Genomic DNA, 16912 nt, shown 5'->3' with positions numbered 1-16912 from the left:
TGGTTAACGAACCCGACTAGGAACCATGAGGATATGGATTCAATCCCTGGCCTTGCTCAGTGGGTTAAGGATCTGGCGTTGCCATGAACTATGGTGTAGGTCATAGACGTAGCTCAGAGCCCACATTGCTGCGGCTATGTCATAGGCTGGCAACTCTAGCTCTGATTCTAACCGTATCCTGGGAACTTCCACATGCCATGGGTGCGGCCCTAAAAAGAAAAAAAAACCTGAAAATTGGTAATTAATTGTTCCCTGAAGAGCTATTGTTGACTTAAGCATAGATAACTAAACCATTATGCACTTTCTGGTGGTCCAATATTCATATATGTATTTCTCCTCATACACAGTGTAGGCTCATCTGGACTGGAATGAATTCTGTCAGTAAGGGAAAGAGTCCTTCTATTATTAATTATGACAACAGAGATTAATAATTATTTGAATATTTACTATGTAAAATTTTTACAATTATTGTATTTTATTCTTCAAAGCTCCAGTGTGGTGACTAGTACCATTATCTCCATTTTATAGATGAGGCAATAAAAATTAAAGTCAGTAACTTGTCCAAGTTTACATATACAGAAAATGGTATCATTGGTTCTTAAATACAGGTCTGGGTGAATCTAAAGCTAATTCTTTTAATCATCATAATATGATTTTGAGTATTAGACTGAAACAGTGTCAGAATGACCCAAAAGAATAAGCCTGCTAGAATTACAAGATGTGCTGTTGGCTACATTGTAGTCACTGATTCATCATCGTATTTGGGTATTTGGGTGTTTTATCTCTGGGATGCTCCTCTAGGGCAGAAAGTGTGTGTCCTTCCTTTTATCTCAGGAAGGGGCTAGCTCAGTTGGAGCACAACACACTTTGGCTCTTCCAACTGGTTAATTTTATATTCTAATATTTGATATGTAAGTACTTCCCCAATATTTTTTGAATGTATGAGAATACAAGTGAAGTGGATAAACACACTATAAAATTTTCAAAATATTTCTTCAGGATTGGGGAAGAGGATGGATAATGAAATTATTTTTTCCCTCCTGTTTTTTGTCTTAAGTCCTCTATTCACAATTCAAGTTATCAATTTTTACAGTAATAAAGCAAGAAGGCCATTAGACTTACCTCTAATGCTTGGTAGCCCAAGAGCAAACCAAAACCTGAGCCAGAGTCCATGTACTCAAATGTAAAAAAGTGAGACTGAAGAACAGCCAGTCATAAATAACCAACTAGACTTTCCCAAATAAGGCAACTGCTTAAGCTCCAATCTGTCAGATAATTGCTTTGCTCCGCCTCAGTGTCTGCTCTGTAAAAACCCTGCCCCTAAATCCTTTAAGTGGGATACTCCTTCACTGATGGTTTGATGCTGCCATATATGCTCCAATAAACTGGTAAAAATTTTAATATACCTCATTTTACCTTTTAACATAATTTTCTGCCTCTTTTTCACTATAGTGACTTTGTAAAAAAAAAAAAGAAAAATCAGAGTAATCAAAGAACAATAGGGGAAATGATATTTTCCACTTACTATTAACAAAGAATAAAATTACAGTTTTCCAAAAAAGATGATTTGGGAAGATATTTCATCTCTCTCAAACTACAACTTAAAATTGTTCCTATATCATTTCCTTTTCATCATGTTACCTAATAATAAAAACATTTATGTAATTCTAATTTCCACTAATAAGCGATGCTCAATATTCACTTTCATAACTTAGTTCAAATCTACTTTCTCTCCGCTTTAATTCTACTAATTCTAGCTTCATTAGCTTTATTCTGGTTACCATATGTTTCTCTTTAAAAAAGTAAAAAGTAGAATATATTTCTTTGCCTATAAAAGTAAATGTTACAAAAGAATTTAAGGAAATGGCTTTGGTAGCAACACATAAAGCTGTAACTTCTAAATGACAACAGAGCTGTAGGAAAATTGCAGAGGCGTTATTTGCACAACAAACACAGTAATTGTTTTTCATGTGAGGTTGGAAAGCCTGAGAAATATCATGTTTATTTGCCAACAGTTTTCCTTGAAAAACTAAACTTATTATCTCGTTTGGATGAATATGTTGTCCAGAATTTTAGCAGTGACATGACTTGAATAATCTCTGTCCATAAAAACTATTAACTGACAGATACCTTCAGAAGGTGAGATATATGACTTTACATAAATTGTATGTAATGAGGAAATTTATCTTTTTCAACAGTATTTTTAAAAACTTTGCATAAATGTTTCCCCATGAAATAAATATTTAAATAGCCAAAGAAATGTTGACATGTTTCTAATTATCCATTCCTAAGGATAGTATATAGACATTGTGAACTATAGTATTCTAGGTGGAAAAATCTATCTTTTTTTACTTCATTATAGAAAAATTATCTGTTCTATTATTTATATGGAACTAAAATTTTTAAATTAAAAAACTACATACTGCATTTTAAATTACTTAAAACCGGAGTTCCTGGTTCCAGCGAGTTAAGAACCCCACAGAGTGTCCTTGGGGATGCAGGTTGGATCCCTGGCCTTACTCAGTGGGTCAAAGATCTGGCATTGCCACAGGCTGTGGTATATGTCCATCCATATGGAGCTTGGATCTGGCATTGATGTGGCTGTGGTGTAGGCCTGCAGCTGTAGCTCCAATTCAACCCCTAGCCAGGAATTTCCATATGCCTCAAGTGTGTCCATAAAAAGAATATATATGTATATTATATACTTTTTATATAAAGCCAATGTATCTATTGGTTTTAAGTTATATGTATATATGTGTAGAAGACAATTACACATATATACATATGTGTAAGATTTCAAAAGACAATGACATATTGAATTATTAGTGATAGATTTCTTGGCTCCAGAAATGGTTATTCCAGTCTTTGACGCATCATATCTAATCTTTACTTATAAACTATGATTTGAAAAATCTTATGGCTATCTGGCTATTTTTCTGTCCTAATTCCTAGATTACCAGTAATGAGCTTATATCAGGTGGCTAGCTAATACATACTTGTTGATGGATTAAGTTAAATCATTACAGTCCAGCAATCTTACTGTGGTTTTTTGTTTGTTTGTTTTTTATAATTTTTTTTATTTTCCCACTGTACAGCAAGGGGGTCAGGTTATCCTTACATGTATACATTACAATTACATTTTTGCCCCACCCTTTCTTCTGTTGCAACATGAGTATCTAGACATAGTTCTCAATGCTATTCAGCAGGATCTCCTTGTAAATCTATTCTAAGTTGTGTCTGATAAGCCCAAGCTCCGATGCCTCCCACTCCCTCCCCCTCCCCTGTGTTTTAAGTGAGCTATTTTTTTGATAATAAACCATTTACCTATTTTATGTTCTTAACCTTTTGCCATTATACATTTTAATCTACTTCAACAAAGGAATGGAAGCAAGAAATCATTTGCTAGCAGAATACAGAGATATATGAAATCATATAATGAATATAAAAGTATATATTTTCAAAAATATCTTTTAGCTCTGATGAAAGTTTTAGATAATTATTAAATATACTGCTTAGCATGTCTTATTTACATTTTTATATATTCATATGAGAAACCCGACATGTATTTCGATTTTACTCTTTTTAACAAGCAATCCTCAAATTTGTATGCCATAAAGCAATAGAATTTTGATTTTCATACAATTATATTTCCTCAGATTGAGAAGAACATTTACTCTTTAATTACTAAGAAATATAGACAAAAGGGGGTATCCACCATCTTGGATGTTTTCCTCTCTGTGTCAAGGGTCTTACAAAGGCAATTAAATATGGGGCCCGAAAATTGATATACTGAATTTATTTACTTATTTACCAGAACTTATTTACCAAAACTACATGGAAGTTCCAAACACTTACAAAGGTACATGAAAAGGCAATCCTACCACGTTTCCTGGAAGATATAGAGCTGCCATTATTTTTTAAGCCGCAAAATGCCTACTACATTGTTCATTATGTTTTATATTGTAAAAAACATATGTGTATGTGTGATAAGTATAGTGTAGTGACCAAAAGTGCATATTCTAGACCTGGGATGCTCAATTTTAAATCCTGGTTCTGCTACTTCATTAGCTTTAAGTTGAGTATGTTACTTAGATTTTTGTTTCCTAGATTTCTCACCTGGATATCTTTCAAAAAGTGTCGTTCTAAGTATTATAGGTAATGTGTGTAAAACACTTAGAATAGTGACTGGCATGTTTCATAGCATATGAGCTCAATATAACACCTTAAAGTCACTTCTGATGTCATTGCACATAGAACTTATGTTTTTCATGGCAATGTATGTGCGTGCTTCAGGATTAATTTAATTAGATCTAAGATTCAAATACACTTAATGCATAGAGTTAGATAAGCATCTTCTTTCCCCTGAATTTACGTACATCTATAGATTCATCTGAAGCTCTGAAGGAAAAAAACCTCAAATGTGACTATGCATAGGCTGTATCTTATATCAGCAAATGCATTCTGGAAAACCTAAGCTGACAGAGATAAGCTGCAAGTAAGGATGGGGATGTGTGAGTCCAGACTCTGTTCCCGCAGCAAGACCACTCCCACAGTTTCTGGCCGGAGACTGCAATGAATGACATGTGAGGACCCCACCTTTTGTTATGAAGTTGGTGGGGAGCATCCTGATTCTGTTTTTCATGGTAATAATTCCCAAAGCAGTGGCAGGAGACACTCTGAGTGGCAATGCTGAGGAATTATCTCTTATCGCATTTAGATGGTTCCTAAGGAGAATATTAACAAAATTATTATGAAAGTATTGGTGTTGGTCTACCTTTGAAAATGCCTAAAGATTGTAAGATCTTCTTAGGTGTAGTCTTAATGAGGACAACTTCTCCATCTTATTGGAATTTATGATTTTTCATCAAAATTAATAATAAATAGATAATTAAACTTAGTAATATCATTACTAAAGTAAGAATAACTATGAGGTAAGGACACTAGAGTCCTGAAGTTTCTAAAATAATACTATAGGTAATTCTTTGAAAAAAAAATTTTAAGTATATATGAGCAGAATTAATTCCAAGCCTGATCTTTTTAGAAGTCAGCATTTGCTTGAAAGTATATGTATGATGAAGTCATGGTAGTTTCATTCAAAATTAAATTTGCGTATATGATTGTGTAGATTTGTTTAACATTGTACATTTATTAACTGAATTATGATTTATAGAAGATACTAAAGGGACTAAATGTCTTGGCTTGTAATTTTAAGCTTACATAGGCCTAACAAGTCACATTATATATTCTATAAATATACAGGTTTTAACGGGGCAAAGAAAATCACATAGTGGAAAGAGAAGCATATGGTTACTTGGTATTTAGTATCTTTAACTAGGTTAACTGAATAAGTTCTTGCTCTTCATTCTGTAACTAGGTCCCTAGACCAGCTCTGAACTCATGTTGGCACTGACATGGATCTTTTACTCTTGGTTCCCTCTAAATCTCTAAGACACTATTGATAAGGAAAAAAAAAAAAGCAGAAGGAAGTTAAAAAAAAAATTCTGGCCAATTGATCCATTGTGATTCTCTATCAAGTTTCCTGTGCATCCTTTAGATGAAGTGAAAGGATCCAGCTGCTCTCATTCCTAGTTTCTGCTCTATGCTGCTGAAAATGGAATAGCTTAGAGCTCTAGCAAGGAAAACTCTTTCATCTTCCTCCCATTCTATTTTCTTATTATATGTGTCAGAAATACCTAATGCATATGGTTTAAGCAGAGCAAGACTTAGACACCAAATTATCTGAGTATGAAGATGTTGGGACTTGGATGAATTTGAACTTAGACATGATGACCTTCGGTAAGGTTGGAATCCAGCTTGTAAGCAAAGGGCCTTTCCCACTTGTGCCCACTACCTAGTTTCCTAGAAACTAATCTTAGCTTCAGATTCTCCCCTTGCACCCTTAGAGAAATAAAACCACATATCTCCAATCAGCCTGCTGAAGTCTTTGATGACCTTGCTGCTTGCCTCAATAACTATATTTCAAGCTATGTCTATGTGATCCAAAAACATCAGCTTTTTTTTTTTTTTTTTTTTGCCTTTTTTGCTTTTTAGGGCTGTAGGTGTGGCATATGGACATTCCCAAGCTAGGAGTCAAATCGGAGCTACAGCAGCTAGCCTACGCCACAGCACAGCAATGTGGGATCTGAGCCGCATCTGCTACCTACACCATGGCTTACAGCAACGCCGGATCTTTAATGCACTGAGCGAGGCCAGGGATCAAACCCACATCCTCTTGGATACTAGTCGGGTTCATTTCTGCTGAGCCACAATAGGAACTCCCCAAATCTTATTTTTTAAAAGTTTATCATAATGACCCATGAAATTCAAAGCTATGGTCAGGCTTCCAGGTTTATCAAAACGCATCTTTCCTTGGAAGTCAGTGAGCAATATAAAAGCTGTTATATGATCCATAGTCATAGATTTTTTTATTTTTTCTTTTATTTTTAGAGCCACACCTGTGGCATATGGAAGTTCTCAGGCGAGAGGCCAAATTGGAGTTGCGTGTGAAACCTATGCCAGAGCCATAGCAACACCGGATCCTTAACCCACTGAGCAAGGCCAGGGATCAAACCCACATCCTCACGACACTGTGTCCTTTTCTTAACCTGCTTAGCCACAATGGGAACTCCAGGTTTATAGTTTTAATATATGAATATACAACTTTTCAAACCAAAACCCATGCATCAGTTGAAGTCACATTTGCCACAAAGTTTTTTAAAAATATAGACTTAGAGCTTTTTGATTTTTGAAGTGTGATTAAACTACATTTAATGATTGTATCTGACCTACAGATTTATTTTGGGAACCAGGAATATGGAAGCCTCAGGTCTATTAACCTTAGCAAAAGTGCTGACAAAATTCCCAAGTTAACATCATAATGGAGCACATGAATGCATATTTTAAATGATTGGACTATTTTTTCCTTATCAGTACTGGCCAATTTTATGATATTTGGAAGGCAACAAGTGTAAAAGACCAGTATCAATGCAAATATGCTCTTGCAGTTGGCCTAAATGTGCAGCAAGAACTTGTTCAGTAGACTGAGACAAGGCTGCTAAATAGAGAGCTCTAGACCAAGGGTTAAGTCCTAAATTTTAACATTCTTGAAAATCCAAGCATATGGTTAAATTTGGTGATTTCTGAATTTTTCATTTTCATCTGAATATCTAATACAAGCAGAAATGTGCAAATGCATGCAGAGAAATAATTATGGGCATGCTTATTAGAAACATATGTCTGTATGTAGGTGTACATATATTTAAAGTGGCATTAAGATCACTTGAAACTAATGAAATGAAATCAGAGAAAGATTCACAATTCAAAATTCTGTTAAAAGCATCTGAATACAAATCAGGAAGAAATAAAATTGTACTCCCTAAAGAATGGTCCTTCCTTTTAATTTATTAATGTATATATTCCTCCATTTATCCTTTTAGTCAAGCAATAATTTATTTGTGCTGGCTTGCAAAAATCAACATAATATTAAGCCTGGCTTTGAGTTGCTCATAATCTTCATTAAGGCCTGGGCTAGTGGCAAGTTTATCTTTAACTAATAAAATCGGGAATATCTTTAAATTTGGAGAGTAAGTTTTCAGTGGCTGCTAAAAATTTGGATTTTGAGTCAATCACAACCCTGGGCATAAAATTCAAAGTGCAGCTTCAGTTTTTTCTCAGCAATGCCCTTCCATTTATTTACGTGGTATGTAGGAGAGGAAGTTCCCATTATTGACTCACATAGTAACACCTTACATAGTAAAACATATACATTTGAATACAAAGTTTGGGAAAACTTAATAAGTGTTTAATTTTACCCTTATATTTTTATCTAACATAGATTTTGGTGATTTTATTTATTTATTTATTTGTTGTTGTTGTCTTTTTAGGCCTGCACCCACAATATATGGAAGTTTCCAGGCTAGGGGTCGAATCAGAGCTGCAGCTGCCGGCCTACACCACAGCCACAGCAACACAGGATAGATCCAAGCCGGGTCTGTGACCTACAGCACAGCTCATGGAAATGCCAGATCCTTAACCCACTGAACATGGCCAGGGATCGAATTCACATCCTCATGGACACCAGTCAGGTTCATTTTCCACTGAGCCACAACTGGATCTCTGATTTTTACCTTTTACTCTTATTTTTAATAGAGAATTTTAGGTTAGTGATGTAAGATTACTAAATCTTTTCTAATGTAAGTATGTAAAAGCAAAATTTTCTCTCAATGCATGGCTTTGTCTATGATGTATTTTGAAACATTACCAGATTCTAAAGATTTCAGCATGAATCCTGTTAAACTGTTTAATACAAATATATTTCAATAATCTCTGATTAGTGTTAAAAATTAAAACTAGTCAAGCGAAAGAGCTAGCAATCAGATCGTGGCTGAGCAGCCCTCCACCCTACCCATGCTCACATTTTCTGGTGACCATCAGAAAGTACTCTTTCACCTTGAGGCACAGTGAAAGGAAGGTTCTCACTCACACTATATCCAGGCAGCCTAAAGAGGGCTTCACAAACACTCTAAAACTTTCTCTCTCCTCTTTTCCTCCTTTATATTTTGTTCAGCCTCTTGAACTTTACAACTCTCAAGAACCAATCTTTTTTTCTGGCAGGAAGCTGCATGAGTGATAATCCAACTGAGCAGTGTCATCCACCTGAAGGATGAACGGGAAATTGCATGATTTGTAAGAGAGGAAATTGTCACATCCTGAATGGTGTTTCATTATGAGTCTTGAGACCGAGTCCATCTTCACACATATACCATTCCTCTCACACCCACCCAGATTATCCTGCTTCATGAATGTCAAGTCGTGAATGCTCATGTAGCTAGAGCACAAAAGAGCAATTTATATTTACTTAATCTTCTCAAAAAGTCTTAAAGATGAAAAATGCTGTAAGTTGTTGAAGATAATTTGTTGGGTTCTACATTAATGTTATTTATTAATGAATTGTAGCCAGTGTTTAGCTTTTTTCTAAATACAGATAGTTCACTCTAATTTACAAAATATGAACTTTATAAAACAAGTACATTAAAGTTTTATTATTTTCAATACAAAAATTTTCAAAATTATTTGAAATGGATTTTTAGTAGTGAAGGTATTTGCAGATTTTAAACCATTTGGCAAGAAGCCTAAAGGCAAGGAAAATTTTAATACTGAAATATTAATTTCATAAAACTATTAAATATTTCAAAAATAAATTAGATATATACACATTTTAAGGGACCTGTTTTTGTGAAACAAGAGGTGCATATTTTTCTGGAAAAAGCAGTGGAATGGGACAAATTCATTTTAGGCAAATTATGAATATCCTCATGTTCTCTAACAGTCCAACAAATGAACAATTTGTTGCTAAGGTCTTTTAAAGTTATAAAATCACAATATTGTTTTTAAATAGAATTTCGAATTATTTATTGATATATATAATGAATAAATATAAATGTATTTCTCATTTAAATGTAATATAAATTTAAGTTTTTGAATATATATTTTATATTATATATGTATATTAAATTTGAATTTTAATTTGAATTATCTTTATTTACATATCTCAGTTTTATATTAATATTTTCATAATTTCAAAGCCTTAGAAGAGTAGTTACATCTCTTACAAGGTATGTGTGTGCATGTATATATTTAAATAGATATCTAATCTGTATACATTTAAATATGTATGCATTTAAATAGATACCTAATACATCATTTTAATTCTTTTTTTTCTCACTGGTTTCTCTGGAAATTATATTTATCCATCACAAGTCTGGTTCAGATTAATACTAACTTAATTCTGGTAAATATAGAGGCCTTCAGCAAATGCAAGTTTTGGAGTTCTCTGGTGGCACAGAGGGTTAAAGATCCTGTGTTGTCACTGCTATGGCTCAAGTTCCTGCTGTGACTCAAGTCTGAACCCTGGCCTGAGAATTTCTGCTTGCTGCAGGTACAGCCTAAAAGAAAATATAAGTTTCTCCTTCCACATTAAAAAAGTATAATCTTTGGGATTTCTAGGCCCTTTCTCTTATTTCTCTTGTTTTATCTTTTGCTACCTTAGCTAAAGAAACCAAGGAATCCACTTAATTAATTAGCAAAAAGAAACCAAGGAATCCACTTAATTAATTCTCCTAGGATTAGATTTAGCACTTTTCAGTTTCATTGGTAACTTTTACCTCTCATAACAGATCACAGCTCAACTTCTGTTTCACATATGGTGATTCCACAGACATCTAGGCCTCAGGGCTTAAGCAACCCCACCTCTTCCTCTTTCTTTTCCCCAAACAATGTTCTAATCATGTTTCTATAGATGGAGGTCATTTAACAAATTCCATCATTTTTATCACTTGGGTCAGGGGTCTATTCACGCACTTGTGATTTGCTAGAAAAACCCAGAGGACTTAAAGGCTATTTTGCTCACCACTGTGAAATATTACAGAGAAAAATACACAGTAGGATTAGCAAGGGGAAAAAATGCATTTGGCAGAGTCTGAAGGAATCCCACCACTGGCTTTCTCCAGGCTCCTCAAAGGCACTACAAAGATAAACCTTCCTCCACCAGTGAAATGTTCACTACTGCTGTACAGGAAAGTCTGAGACTGAGAGTCCAAGGTTTTATTAGGGGCTGGTCGCATAGACACTTTGCCTAAGCACAGCTACCAAAATGCAAGATTCCCAGAAAGAAAACACATTCACCATAAATCACATTGCTCTAACAGTCTACAAAGAGCAGTACTGAGACTTGATCAGTTTACAGAATGTTTCAAAGCCAATTTTCCTCAAGCCAGCAAGAGCCATCTCTGCAAATAGGCCCTTCTAAGTATCAGACTTGTTAACTCAGTCCTAAACATCCTTCCATGCTGTAACTATTCACTTCCCATCTAATGCTATCTATAATGCATGTTGTCCCATTACATTCTCCCAGAACTTACTGAGATACTTATGGCTATCCCCCTTCTACTTTATTGATGAGAAAAGTGAGAATCAGGTTCTACTTTTCTGATGAGGAAACTGAGAATCAGAGAGTGAAAATTAATTTCAAAAGGTCATGTAATCAAGGGAAGTAGCAAGGTCTGACTTCAAAGTCAGGATTTTAATCACCAAATATAATCACATAGTACATCTTCAAAAATATTTACTGAATGAGTGGATGTCAAATGAATTGAGTCTGAAGGTACTGTGATATTTAATTAACTGTATATGTATAGAATCCTGTATTATAACAATAACTGTGAATTAAGTTATAATTTAATTATAAGTTAATAAGCAAAACTTATTATTCCTATTAGGCAAAAGAGGAAAATCAAGAGCTGAAGTATACAGAAATATATGGCTATTGATTATCACCTAGAATTTAAATAAACTTCCTGACTCATTCCATGCTTTTTTTTTTACACCATGAAATATATCTCTCATTACAACTATGGTTTTTAAATTCTCTAATTAATATGCCCAAGCACTGTCAGAGACAGGAACTGCTTGCAATTTTAGAAGGAGAAAAACTCAAAGATTAAATATAAGTTATAATCACTTTTAGAATGCAGGTCAGTTGAGTAGGAATGCTTCTTTAAACTCTGCTCTTTAGGGGTAGATATTAATCCAGCACACAGTGATCTGCTCACACATCACATAAAGGCAGAACCTCTCATCTGTGGCAAGCTTCAACTTCATGGTATGGAAATAGACTCATTCAGAAAATACTCTTCTTTATTTTTTCATTGTACTACTGAATGCTGACATTTGTGTGTATAAAACTATGAGGAAAAAGGAAAATGTTGAAGGGTAATCCAACAATTAATGTCATTTGGGAAAAGTAAAACGTGCTGTACAAAATAGTTTTCTTTGCAATCCTTAAAATAATCACAAATATTTCTCCCTAGGAGATAAGAACTAGATAAGAATGAGGAGATAAGAACTATCATGAAGGTGCCTTAAGCATTTCTTTTAGTCAGCTGAGGATATACAATAAGGGGTGTGCTTTTAGAGTAAACTTAGGTTTCAGAAAATGTCTTTCTCTCTCCCGGATGTTAGCAGACTGTCATAGTTAGTATAGATTTTGTTATTTATTATTAGTTTCATAAGCTAATAAGAGAACTCTAAATCAAAACAGGAAACATATAGTAATGAGTACATACTAGCAATTAATTAAAAAGCTTTCCAGGTGGTTTAAGGTTTAGATAGGGCTGAGAATCATTGAATTAGAAGATGCCCATTTTGTTGTTTATAGAACTTTTTTTATAGGATGTTTTTCATAGGGACTGCTCTCTAGCTATAGAAAATGCACATTTGATATTGTTGACATAGAAATGTATCAAATTGTTGAAAGAACTTTTTCAATTAACAATTTGATACATTTCCATGTCAATGATATCAAATGTGCATTTTCTATAGCTAGAGAGCTGTCCATATAAAATAAAATATATTACAACTTTGATGAACACAGGGCATAGTTTGTATAGATGTCTTTAAATACCAGTTTAAATTCCAACATGACACTTCACACAGAGAATTTAGAAGACTGAAGCTTTCACTTTCATATACATAGTAATAAAAATGTTCTTGTTGGCAAATATAATATTCTTCAACTTTGATGGTAACTTGTCTCACAGTTGGCAGGAAAAATAACTAAGCTTATGAAATCAGCTAAGAGATCTATTTGTTCATCCCAAGGTCCTAAAAGGCAGTGTCGTTGTCTTTGTAAATGTTACAACAGTGATTAAATTTTTCATCTAACATCTTTGGTTTGGCCTACAATGCCCTTTATAATGTGAATCAGCCGTGCTCTTTCATGATTCCATAATTTTGACTATTTTATCTTATCCTCTATTCCTACTCATCCCCTAAGACTCAATTCAAATTGGGGTCTTAATATCCCATAGATTTGCCTTCATATTTTCTAATCAGGACTTAAGGCACATCCTGATATATTTAAAAATATATTTTAATGTATTGTGATCTGTCTGATTATAAATCTAATTTACTAGTTTGTGGTCCCCTCCAAGTAAACAAGTCCTATTTTATACATTTTTACAACATGGAAACCAAGTCTAGGAATTCTTCATATATTTACAAACATTGCATGGGTAATTATATACATACTCATTCTTCTGTAAAGAGATTGAATTCAGAGTTTTTTACAGTTCACATATGGTTACTGTTGGAAATATTGCTTAGCTAAACGATGCCACAGACCAAGCTGCACACTGGAATCACTTCTTTGATATTAAGCCCTGCACCTAGATAGTCTGTCAGTAGGAATCTGTATTTACAGATATCTGGTAATTTTCATGCAATGGCCTCAGGAACAATGGTTGAGAATAATGCCATTATGAAAACTATTGATTAATTCATGCCGTCTTCCTTTTCCTTTGTTGATTCAATATATACTTATAGAGTCTGGCACAGCAAGGTGCTAGGGGGTTTAATCAGTGAACAAAACAACCCTGGTGCTTATTCTCAGGGAGATGACAGTCTCATGGCAGTAACAGATTCTAACTGACCATATCAATACAAATATGATTGGAAGTGATTTGTACTATCAAAAAAAAGACCATATAAAAATGAATGGAAACTAACTAGGTAAATAAGTCACAGGAAGAAATTAGGTGGCAAAAAATAAGCATTTCAGATAGAAGAAAATTCTTCTGCACTCTGACTCAGCAAGATTGAGCTCACCATTTTGAGAAATTCAGAAATTCCTGTGACTGGATCAATGGAGATTTGTTCAGGGTCAAGTTTAGAGTGTGTGTGGAGAGGGGTGAGGAATCATTCAGGCTGTGAAACTCAGGTTAAGTATTTTGATTGTTATTCCAAAAATAATAGGAAGGATTTTAAAGATTTTAAGAAATTTAGGTGATCAAATTTAGATTTTGGAAAGCTACTGTGCTGTGTGAAATCTCAATGGGCTTGGGGTGAAGGGTGGTCGTGGTGAGGACAAAAGCAGGAGTAGGCAGGTCAGGTGGTGGAAGTTTAGTTTAGAAAGCAGGGTGAGCAATAATGATATCTTTGACCACAGGGATGGCCAGAAACAGAGACAAGTGGACATAGTCAAGACATATTAGGAATTAATGATTGCTTCTTTTCCTTCAAAAATAAATTTGTTGGAGTTCCCACTGTGGCTTAGCAGGTTAAAAACCTGACATAGTGTCCATGAGGATGCAGGTTCAATCCCTGGTCTTGCTCAGTGGGTTAAGGATCTGGCATTGCAGCAAGCTGCAACTTGGATCCACATTGCTAGGCCAGCAGCTGCAGCTCCAATTCAACCCCTAGCCTGGGAAATGCCACTGGTGCAATCTTAAAAAGAAAAAAGAAAAAAATAAATTTGTTTGCTGATTTATTTTGAATGGCATAACTGGTTTGCCTCATTAAATGCAGTGTTTAGAACACAAGCTTTCTAAACAGAATGTGTATGAGGCATTGCACCCTTAGAAAAGGAAAGAAATTGAAATGGAAAACTTGAATGCTTTGGATTCAAAGAATTCATGCCCTGGCTCTGCGTTTCCCATTGACTTGTCCTGAAGTCTCAAGCTCTTTATTCCTCAATTCTTCATAAGAAAAATTGGGATAGTCTTGAGTAAATCCAAGTTCTAATATGGTTTCACAGTATGAGACTATTTTCCTCCTTTTTCTGGAAGGGTTTGGTGGGTCTACAATAATATTTTATTATGATTTAGAAAACTAACTTAGACTTAATACTCAAATAAAATTTTTAGAATTTCCACTTAATATCTACAATAAATATGAATAATATATCAATATATTGGTTTTCAGGCAACAGCTTTGCCAAATTCTATGATTTAATTGCTTGTGATGTTTTAGAGTAAAACCTGAAACACCTTTCCCAAAAAATGCTCTCCTCTTAAAATTAGGCTTTGTGCTGAATGAAGCAATATAATCACTACTATTTTTAATTAAAATATAGCTGATAAGAAGAAACTATTCGAGTTCCCCAGTGGCTCACTGGTTTAAGGATCTGGTGTCATCATTGCTGTGGCTTGTGTCCCTGTTGTGGCCCAGTCTTGATACCTGGCCTGGGGAAATTCCACATGCCATGGGTGTAGTAACAAGAAAAAAGGAAAGAAAAAAGAAAAAAAAAAAAAAAGGAACTATTAAACAATAGTTTAAGAGAATTTTTAATTTTACTTCAAGTGCTACACAGTCCCTAACTTTTGGGAATACACAAATATTTTTCACAAGGATTCCCAGCTTCTTTAAGAACTAACCAGTTATCCATTTTTAATCATTCATGTAATTCATATTTATTAAGTGACCGCTACATGCCATATATAAGCATGCTGCCCTAGAGGGTATTACTGAGGGGAATGTTGTTAGAGAATATTTACCAGAGGACGCAACATTTAAGGTGGGACTAGGATGTATTCATTTCCTAAGGCTGCTGAAACAAAGTACCAAAAACAATAGATGGCTTAAAATAACAGAAGTTTATTATTCACAGTCTGGAGGCCAGAAGTCTGAAATCAAGGTGTCAACAGGGCCATGCGAATCCTTCCTTACCTCTTCTAGCTTCTGTTGTTTGCAGACAATTTCTGGCATTCCTTGCCTTGTAAATGTATCACTTCAGTCACACAGACCTCCTCTCTTCACACTGTCCTCCCTCTGTGTGTGTCTAGGACCCAATTGCCCTTTTTTATGAAAGCACTGGTCATACTGAATTAGGCTTACCTTAATGGTCTCATTTTTCTTGATTACTTTTGTAAATATCCTATTTCCCAATTAGATCATTTTCTGAAATACTCATGGTTAGATCTTCTACCTGTATTTTTGCAACAAACACAATCCAACCTAACAAGGAGTAAAAGTTAACCAAGCTAAAGAAAGTAAAGCAGGATTAGGAGAATTCCAGAGTTACATGACCTGTCATTTTGTATTCTTTAGAATAGTGTCTCCAAATGCTTTGATTAGTCTTACAGGATGGAAGGGAAGGTTTTTAGCTAATGGTATGTAATCTGAGACTCAGGAATATTTCTAGCACCCACAATTGGGGACTCCCATCTCTCTCTTCTTTCCTCCTTCTCATTCTGTCAGCTGCCTCACCAAGTCATTATTCCATCACTTATTTGTTGGCATAAATGATTGTTTTATTCTAAGAGCTCATCCCCTAGGCAGAGATTCTCAGTGCTAACTGTGAAATACCAGGACAGAAGATGACTGTGTCTAACACACTCTTGGACATTCCTCACTAAGCTTCAACTCTAGCCTTTTTATTTATCTCAGTAGTAAATAAAAGTGCATGGGAGTGAAAGAGCGTTTATTAGAAACATATCCTTGATATAAAACATAAAATATATATATCTTTAAGATAAATTACTGAAATGGCAATACTTGGACAACCATTGTTTATCCATGTCTTGATAGACTCTGCAATCTTTGGAAACACCAAGCTCAGACTTCAGTATTGCAAATATGAACAGTTATTTATTTAAATTCATTTACTCATTAATTCTTCTAGCCATCAGTCAACTCACATTTAATTGGGGCTTGACAGATGCCCAGCATTGTGCTAGCTGGTAATGATACAAACATAAGGAAGACACTGACCTTACTCTTAAGTAGTTTGTAGTCTATGAGTAAGTGCAAAGGAGAGCATGGAATAACCATCATTCTGTCTTGATAATGCTGACCTCCTTCCATCAAAGAAGTGAAAGGCAGTATTAAAAATGGCCAAGTAAATTACAAGAAGAAAAGTTCATTTTATATATTATCAATAAATAAGTTGGAGTTCCGGTCGTGGCGCAGTGGTTAACGATTCCGACTAGGAACCATGAGGTTGCGGGTTCGATCCCTGCCTTGCTCATTGGGTTAACAATCTGGCGTTGTCGTGAGCTGTGGTGTAGGTTGCAGATGCAGCTTGGATCCCGCGTTGCTGTGGCTCTGGCGTAGGCCGGGGGCTACAGCTCCGATTAGA

General features: G+C 34.9%; 1 long non-coding RNA gene across 13 annotated transcripts in view; it reads right to left on the bottom strand.

Annotated features, from left to right (window-relative positions):
* LOC106507559 overlaps positions 1-16912 on the bottom strand; it is a 294718-nt gene that overhangs the window by 8530 nt on the left and 269276 nt on the right. For 6 of the 13 annotated variants that reach the window (XR_002343126.1, XR_002343118.1, XR_002343110.1 and 3 more), the window contains one exon: positions 4597-4724. The exons of the other annotated variants lie outside the window; for them this stretch is intronic. This is a non-coding gene — a long non-coding RNA (uncharacterized LOC106507559). The remainder of the gene's footprint in view (positions 1-4596; positions 4725-16912) is intronic. 13 annotated transcript variants of the gene reach the window in all.

The sequence above is a fragment of the Sus scrofa genome, chromosome 1, assembly GCF_000003025.6.
Source record: "Sus scrofa isolate TJ Tabasco breed Duroc chromosome 1, Sscrofa11.1, whole genome shotgun sequence".
NCBI lineage: Eukaryota > Metazoa > Chordata > Mammalia > Artiodactyla > Suidae > Sus > Sus scrofa.
Note: the sequence above shows the minus strand (reverse complement) of the source record. Positions and strands in the feature narration are given on the sequence as shown.